At 50.3% G+C, this 9,417-nt stretch overlaps 1 long non-coding RNA gene across 1 annotated transcript; it reads left to right on the forward strand.

Annotated features, from left to right (window-relative positions):
• The first annotated feature begins 1,059 nt into the window (after positions 1-1,059).
• LOC119305405 lies at positions 1,060-1,825 on the forward strand. The gene is made up of 3 exons (XR_005148660.1): positions 1,060-1,116; positions 1,238-1,360; positions 1,529-1,825. It is a non-coding gene; the product is annotated as an uncharacterized LOC119305405 (long non-coding RNA).
• The last annotated feature ends 7,592 nt before the right edge of the window (positions 1,826-9,417 follow it).

Below are 9,417 nucleotides of genomic sequence, written 5' to 3' on the forward strand. Positions count from 1 at the left end.
ACTTCTCTCTGTATATGTTCATGACGATCTTCTGTACTTAATGGTTTTCTTTATTTGCTTACTAGCTAGCTAGCGTGTCGACTCCTCTCTATACGTATAGTACGTAGCAGAGGACACTTCTCTCTATTAGCTAGCTAACACAATATATGAAACCCCTAAATTAACCTACAACCCCCACCCCCCCTTTAGAAAAAAAAATAAAAACCCCAGCCCATGAACTGGTAACGCGTGGAAGCCTTTTGGTCCCGGTTGGTGGCACCAACCGGGACAAAAGGCCCCTCTGCCTGTGCAAGCCGTAGCGGCCACGTGGAGCCCCATCTGTCCCGGTAGGTATAAGAACCGGGACTAAAGGTGACAAATGGGCCTCACGAACCGAGATGAATGGCCCTTTTTCTACTAGTGTTACTTCGCATGTTAGATTTATTTAAAGTCAAACATAGTAAAGTTTGACCATGTTTATTTGAATAAATGTCAATATTCACGATACAAAATCAATATCATCATATGCATTATGAAATTAATAGTTATATATTATAAATTTAGTATTGTATACTGATGTTTTCCATATAAATTCCATCAAATTTTATAAAGTTTGACTTTAAACATATATTTTATATGCGAAGTAAAAAATAAACCGCGAGGGAGTACAATTTCACTTCACTCTCATCCATTAATGCCACACCTACCCAACCGAATTAAGCGTGCTAGCTTGCCGGGTCAGCAGCACAGGAAGTTTTGGCTTTTCTTCTTGTTGGCGTGCGGGAGGTCATTTAATTTCCTGGAGATTGGTGAGTAAATAACCATGGCCCCATGCATCGTCGTCTGGCGCTCTAGCGCACATAATCCTGCGTGCTCTCTCTCTCTCTCTGGCGGAGATACACGCGTATGTACGGGCAGGGCCGGCCCTAGGCCATGGCGAGGAGTGCGACGGCCTAGGGCCCAGCCTCAGCAGGGGCCCATACGCTGTGCACCTATATGCTATATACAATGTATATATTTCTGGAAAAATATACTAGTGCAGAAGAGCAGCAGGCCTGGCCCATTTATTAAAAAGGAAATAAGTCACGCACAAACATCAATCCCTTCTCCTTCGCTGGCTCCTTGAATTACGCCTCGGTAGTCTCCCGTTCTTCATCTTCTTTATCAAAAATTGATTGCCCCGACTTCCTAAAAGGCCAGGCCCCAATTCCTGAAGTTAATCAATAAATTTCTTTGGTTCCTTGCATTCTATAAACAGCCCCAAGGGACCCCGACGGACCTACAACGGCAGGGACGCGAGAGCAACTGCAGCATGGCCGTCCGAGCCGTGTTCATGGTGAAGGGCAGGCGGTGGAGATGTGAAGTCCAGGCACTGTTCAAGGTAAGCACCGAAGCCATTGCTCATTCATATAATTTTTGGATCCCAATTCTTTGATCCGTATCTGTTTATTTCTGGTATATGATGAGTTGATGTAATAAACAAAATTCATGATAAGCCATTGCTGATGTTTGACCTACTTAATTCCTCCTTTTTTTGTACGAATTGCAGTCAGGTAATTCTGCAGGTTGTGGCATTGCAAGAATTTTCATTATTGGGTAGATGGAGCATATAATTTCTTCTAATTTACTCCAAAACCAAGATTTAAGAAATCAGGTTCTCTCCTTTTTTTTGTAACAATGTTGCCAAAATAGCAATTATATGGTTGTGAGAAAAGAAAAAAGAACTAACATCTAAATCAATTAATTGAATCTCAAAACGGTGCTACATCCTTTACTAGAAGATATTTTTGCGTCTATTATAGGGGCCCATTAGATGAAGCTCGCACAAGGGCCTCTAAGATCTCAGGGCCGGCCCTGTGTACGGGCGTATGTGTGTTCTTCATCAACATGGTCCTACACGCATGCAGGGACGATCTAGAGAGACAAAGAACTAGCGGTACGGCGGGCACAGTGGCACAAAAAGAGGAGAGAGAACATGCACAGTGCCCCCGTCAATGGACTTATGGACTCTCTCAGTCACAGAGACTCCTGCCGATCGAGCTGTAATGTGTTGGACAGGTAGCTGCATATACGCACCTGCCAATCACTCCATACACACCGATAGCTACGTGCATATGAATGCTTGCATAGTTGCATGAATGAATGCCGCAACTTAGGTCAATTTGGCGGCATTCATGCATGCACCTACGTACATACGTCGTACCTACTTGTAGCTAGCTAGTACGTAGTGCCACGATCAAATACAGACCGGATGATTGCAGGGCGTGGTATCCAAGACAATCATATGGAAAGAGAGGGGTATCTACAAATATATGCATGATTATGGATGGTCCCCTGAAAGTTCGTTGGACGTCTTCAATGGTATCCATCGGTTTGTCTTCAACTCATCGGCTGGCGGTAAGATTTCATGTTTTTACCCTTCTCTGAAAATTAATCGAGAGCTGATCTAGTTTGTAAACAAATTAGGATCTGACCTTTTTGCTACCGCCAGGTTTCATGGCGGTAGGGTGTAACAGCCTACCGCCAGTGACATTGGCGGTAGGAAACACCCCTATCATCAAAGAGGCTGGTGATAGCATGTACAACCTTACCGTCAAGGTGCCCGACGAAAGATACGAGCATGCACTATGTTTCATACTTAATTTTTTTTTATGATAGGGCGTGCAACCCTACCATCACGGACCTTGGCGGTAGGCTGTTATAGCCTACCGTCATGGATCCTGACGGTAAGAAAAGGATCAGATCCCACAATTTTGCAAGGCAGAGTCAGATCTTGATCAAGTTTCAAAAAAGTCAAAACACGAATTTTAGCTCCGGCTGGCCTCAAGTAACGACAACAAATACATAACCACACACACGTGTGCTAACTTCACCGGCCGGATCCATGACTGGACTTGGATTGATACATCATACTCTTGCATACTTGCATTGCTACATCACCATGCTCTTTGTAACATCCATGATCTATGACTGGACTTGGAGTAACTTTCTTTCGGAACCGAACTAGTGTATGATATGAGTTCGTAACCTTTGTATTGTTCTGACGCAAACGCAATCAGCACTACTTTTCCGGGATACAGCAGCGTCCATGCTCTTTGTAACTCTAGGGACAACTTACTCGGCTTGATTCAAAGTCAATCTTACTAGCTACTCCGAGTACTTAAGCAGCATGCACGTCAAAAAATATGAGCGAGGTCTTCGGAGTTGGGCCACAGTTAACAGTGGCCAAGTAACGGCCGGTCCACGCACTACTGCATGTGTCTGGACCGATCTGCACCTAGATAGGTAAGACGGTACGAACTATTGCTGGATCAATTAAACGCACGCCCTTATGTGTGCGTCTTGACTGATGGCATCACGAGGGTGCACCGGGCACAGAGGTTAAGAGCAACTCCAAAGGCCGATCCAAACAAAGCCGATCCAAACGGACGGCGCATTTGTCCGCTTTATATTTGTTTGAATCGGCCGCCCGCCCGGCGTCCGCCTTGTTTTGCATTTGGGTCGGCAATGCGTCCAACGCACTGACCCATTTTCATGTCCGCACTCAAATTTAAAAAAGGCCCGCGGCCATAGATCATGCTAGCGGCCATGAGCCATGCCGGCACCATGCCAGCGGTATACATTGCCGGCTTTAAAAAATACATCATATAGTTCATGCTGGCGCACTCGCCAGCGGCCGGCACACTTGCCAACAGACAAAAAAGGGTGGGACTTGAGTTCGACCACGCCATCACGGCCCCGTGGTCATGACAGCGCACAAGCCAACATACAAAAAAGAAGGCCTCGCGGCCACGAGATCACTCATCGGTGAACTTGAGCATGTCGGCCTGCATTTTCTCGAACCATGGCCTTTTCCTTGACAACACAGCGTTGAGATCCACCTTCATGATCTCCACCCCCGGTCATCATGCTTGCGAGAGCCACTTCTTTGGCCTTGGTCTTGGCGTTGGCGGCCTCGATCTCGAGCATCTTCACTTGCTTCTCCGCCTCCAACTCAAGCAACTTGGCTTGCTTCTCCGCATCCATCTCTAGCCTCCTCCTTTGGATCTCCATGAAGGCGTTCATTTGCTCCTCTTTGAAACGCCGGCGCTCCTCCTCTCTTGAGTCCTCCTTGTTCATCGTGCCCTCCACACTTGCGATCAAGGCGTTCGATGCCGCATCCCGCTTCTCCTCCTTTTTGGAGTTGGTCTTCCCCCACGGCCGAGCCAGCTCGCCGTCCCCAACCTCCTCCACGGCTTCCTTTCCCCCGTGCGACTTGAGGGCGGCATATTGCGCCTTGAACTTCTCCTCATCTTTAATGACCCTATAGCAGTGATAGAGGTTGAAGCACTTGCCATTATGTTGGACCTTGAATACCTCCAAAGCTTGAAATGCCTACAAATGTTTTCATGCAAGCATGTTGGCACAAATGGGATGCAAATGAACACGCGAGCATGAACTTGATGACACAAAAGCGGGCGGCTTGCTACCATACCATGTCTTGCATGCCGATGCTGCTCACGGGGCGGGCCTTGACGCTCTCAAGAGTGGCACAAAACTTGTTGCACTCTTGTTGGATCACTCTCCATCGCTTCTAAATGGACACCCACCCACGCGTGCTCACAATTTGATAAGGAGGAAACTTCTTGCGCTCATGAAACTCCCGGTGGACACGAATGCAAAAGGTTGAATGCTTTTGTTCGGCACCGGTCTTGGGGTCTTGTCCAATGTCCCCCCAACACTCGCAAAGAAGCTTGTCCTCGACTGCCGTGTATGCCTTCATGCGCTTGCGCTTGCGCTTCGGCTTCGGCACGGCGGCTTGGTTGGCGAGCTCGTCCTCAAACAAAGGCTCCACTTTGATATCACACTCGTCTTCTTCCTCTTGCATGTAGTCGTCCAGAAACTCGTGGTCGAGTGGGAAGCCTTCTAGGTCCATGTCGACCTGATCACGCATGAAGGCCGACTGATCATAGCCAGTGCCCGGCGTGAACGCCCCACGGCCGTCCTGGCTTTGTATCTCCTCGGGGTCATAGGCAGCGGCTGGCGCACCGCCCTCGAAGATGAGGTTCTGCATGTAGTCCTCATCGCCGGCGGGCAGCATTTCGTCGAACAGGTTGCGGGCGTCCGGTAGCACGTCGGCCGGCATTTCGTCAAACAGGTTGCGGGCGTCTGGTAGCACGTCGGCCGGCATCTGCCACGCGCGTTTCCTTGCGCCTCCGGATAATGAGCTACCGACTACCGGTGTGGCGTTGAGGTCGATGGGCACGGGCGCGGGCGTGGAAGGCGCCACCACGCTCACGTCGGGCGAGAACTCCCCGGAGAGGCGCGAGGCCTGCGGGTACACGTGGAAGTCGGGTATCGAGGTGCAAGCCAACGTGCGGGGCGAGTCGGGCAGCACCATCCGAGGGAACGCGGACGAGCCGGTGCTGGCCGCGGCGGCTGTCGTGGTACTAAGTCTAACAGTAAATATAGGGGGTACGTATGGAGAGGCAAGGTCCTAGCTACGGCAAGGTTGTACACAAGTGTTTACGAGTTCAGGTCCCTCTCGGAGGAGGTAAAAGCCCTACGTCTCGGTGTCCGGAGGCGGTCGACTGGATTATGAGTATGTGTGTGTGTTACAGCGGGTGCAAACCCTTGTCCCAAAGGAGGGGGTTGGCTTATATAGAGTTCGCCAGGACCCCAGCCATCCTCCGTTACAGAGGGTTGAATGTACATAAAGATTGAGGCGTTACTGTAACGCCAGCCTTAAGTGCCTTTAATGACCTTAATTAATGACTACAGATTGAATGCTCGCCCTTTGGTGTTTTGAGTGACTTCTGGTCTTCAGTAGGTCGAGTGGTTTCTTATATGGTCGAGTGGTTGACTGGTCGTGTGACTTCGGGAAGGAGGGGTACCCGAGTGGCTCATTGGTCGAGTGGATTGCACTCGACACCTTTACTGGGTACCCTCTGTTGTCTCTTGAGCTTCTTTGCTTCTAGGGTAGTGACCTTAGGTAGGGCGTATAGGTCAGGCCTATGACCCTACCCTAGGTCTGTATCCTCATCATTAGCCCCCGAATTGTTTAAGGTCCGAGTGGAAAGAAGATTGAAGTTGGTCTTGCTCCGACCCTTGCGCTTCACAAGTATTTACGCAGGACGGAAGACTCATGTTAAAACTTCAGCTTCGCTTCAGTCGAATTGATAGATTCAGAAAGTTGCCTAGTGAATTTGTAACATCATATGTCGAGTGTTGTTTCTGGGCGCGGGATCTTTGGCGCGATTGGTTACGGCGTATCCCGGATCTCACGGGATTCGAAATTTTGGGGAAGTGCGCGGGACATAGCGTGCCGCGGTAACAGGATGGATAGACAGGAGTGCCTCAATCTCTGCGCCACCTTTTTTGCCACGTACCTAGCGCATGACTATTGCGGGATTTGACAGGATCGCCTGGGCCCATGCGTCAGTCACTTAGAAGTGAGCCTTTTTAAGGCGACGGAGCTGAGGCGCCTGCACTATGCGCGTCTATTTTCTCCTCTTCTCCTCTGCTTCTCCACCGCATCCGGCTCCTCCGCTCTCAACGCCGCCACCCCACCATCATGGTGAAGGACAAGACGGTGGCACTGGAACGCACGAAGAAGGCGACGGGGGCGGCGAAATCAAAAAGCAGAATCGCGGGTCGTCATCGTGCTCGGCGCTGCCGCCGTGTTGGATCCAGGGCGAGTGGATCCGATCTTCGCTCTGCCAGGACGACTTGTACGAGCTGGTGGAGTCCGGGATAATCGCCAAGGGTGTTGCGCAATTGCCGGAGGGGGAGACGGCGCCGCAGCCACGACCGGATGAGTGTGTTCTGCTCGCCACTCATGTCGACCGGGGTTTCTCGCTACCTCCGCACCCCTTTTTTCGTGGTTTCCTGAACTTCTTCGGCGCCCAACTCCATCACTTTTCTTCCAATACCATCACATATCTTGCTGCATTCGTGTCCATGTGCGAGAATTTCCTGGGGTGTCGACCGCACTAGGGTCTTTTCAAGCACATTTTCACCATCCGCTCTCAGTCGGTGAAGAAAGCAAACACGAGTGACGAGAAAACACATGTCATTCAGATGTGTGGGGGTTTGGGTATCCAGAAGAGGAAGAGGAGCTCTTTCCCTTCCATGACTCTTCTCGAGTCGGTCAGGGGCTGGCAGTCAACCTGGTTCTACTGCCAGGACCTCGCAACTCTAGGCCAGTCGACTGGACTTCCCCATTTCACCTTTGATCGTGTTCAGACTCCTTCCTCGTTGAAAGTGATTGCTGCTGAGAGCGTGGAGACAAACATGCTAGTTGAGAGGGTGGTCCAACTGATCAATTAGGGCGTCACTGGCATGGATCTGCTGGAGGTATTCCTCATTCGATGCATCCAGCCTCTCCAGGCTCGTGACCACCCTATGTGGATGTACTCTGGAGTCGACGACACCGCTCGGGTTCATCCAGAGGAAGTACCGGCTAAGACGGTGGCCTTGTGGTTGAAGAGTATTACAGGGAACAAGGACAACCCAGAGGAGCCAGGAGAGTCGACCCCTTCAGTGACAACAATCAGCCAGACAAGGTGTGTCCTCCACCACCGACTGTTTTTGGATACATATTCCGACTGCCTTTGAATCCGACTGACTTTTACTCGACTTCTTGTCTTGTAGGTTTTTACTGAGATGTAATCGATGCCCAATGGTGAACAAGTTCTGGAGCAAGGCTAGGAGCGAGAGGACAGCGTGGAGGAGAGCGGTGATTGGGAATCCCCGGACGATGAAGACGAAGAGGAGAGCGATGAGTCGGACGATGAAGAGGCAGTCGACTCGCCGCCTCGTTCGGAACATCGATCCAAGCAACTCCATGACCCAGCGGGAGGGCGCAGTAAGAACGTGGCCCCAAGCACCCACACGCAGAAGCGCACTCGGACGTCGACTCCGGAGCCAACAGAAAAAGTCGCCAAGCAGCCCAAGGTTGCTACTCCAAAAGCTTGGAAGACACTGCCCAGGATTAAGATGGATGTTCCTGTTGCCTCTAGGTGAGTATCCTTTCTGTGTTTTCCTCTACCGACTGATTCTTCTGTTCTGACTGAATGGATCGTGCACTTTTCCAGTCCAACCTCTGCCACGACTGACATGGATGTTGACAAGGCCCCAGGAGATGAGGAAACTGACGACGCGGCCACCTCCAGAGCTGGTAAGTCTGCTCGACTAAAACTTATTTTGTCGATTGAGTTGTCAGTTAGTTGAATTTCTCGTGTTTTCTTTTTGTTGTAGCTCCACGAGACATTGTCGTGCTTCCATATGATGAAGAAGAAGAAGTGCCTCTGAAGGAGAGGAGGAGGAGAGGCAAGGGCTTGAGTGGGACAGCGCCTGAGGTTCAGGTCCCTCAGTCGACACCGGTGCTTGAGACGGCCGGTCGAGCGATCCGGAGATCCAGTTCGGACCAACGTCACATTCACCGACCCGCTGACGACTGATCGCCCATCGGGGTCGACTGCTCCGACTCCTGCTGCTCCAGTGCAACTCCATGCGTCCAACCCAGTGGCTGGTTCGACTGCCTTGGCACCATCACTCTTTGATATGTACCAAACTCCAGACGACTCGCCAAGTGCCACCAGGGAGGCTCTTCGCCAGGTGAATCTTGTGATTGAGCAAGTGAGGGTGATGCACGAGGCCAGTCAGGTGGCCTATAACGTGAGCACCGCTCTGTAGACCAATGTTAAGGTCAGTTAACTCCCGAATGAACTTTTGAATCATGAAAGCTGCCGCTATTGCTTCGCTGCCCATATGTGCATCTACGATCATGGGTCTGTGTTTCATATCCGATCACCCACTGGGGTGTGCCTGCCTTAGAGTTTAATAGGTCTTCCACTCCACTCAACTTATTTTGAGTCGAGTGTTTGTCTGAACCAGTGGGGGCACGCATAGTGCACCCATTGGGTGTAGTCCCCGAGACCACGGTCGACTGCTGGCAGTCGGCTGGGTCTAAGAATCTACTCTCTTTTTTTGACTCATGCTGGGCAGACCATGCTGAGTGTTGATCCAAACCAGTGGGGGCACGCTAAGTGCAACCACTGGGTGTAGTCCCTGAAACTACTGTTGAATATTTGATTCGGCATTAGTCTTAGAGTAACTTTCACTATGATTGTCTTTTGTTTCTGTCGACTGATATATATCTCTCATTGACTGCAGAGGTCTTGTGATCTTGGGGCTCAACTTTCTGAGTTGAACAAGAAGTAAATCAGCCTTAATCTTGATCTTGAACTGGTGAAGAAGAACCTCAAGACTGCTCAGGAAGAAACAGCCATCATGGGAGGTAACCAACCGTCAACTGTCCACCTTGTGGCTCACGCTTCTCAGTGTTTTTCTTTCAGTCTCTTTGAACCGAGTGAATTCACACGAACAGATGTGCGTAGTGAAAACTGTCAACTTCAAGCTCGTCTGAAGAGTGTTGTTTCTTTAGAGAAAATGAAG

This window comes from Triticum dicoccoides, chromosome 5B (assembly GCF_002162155.2).
Source record: "Triticum dicoccoides isolate Atlit2015 ecotype Zavitan chromosome 5B, WEW_v2.0, whole genome shotgun sequence".
NCBI classification, from domain to species: domain Eukaryota; kingdom Viridiplantae; phylum Streptophyta; class Magnoliopsida; order Poales; family Poaceae; genus Triticum; species Triticum dicoccoides.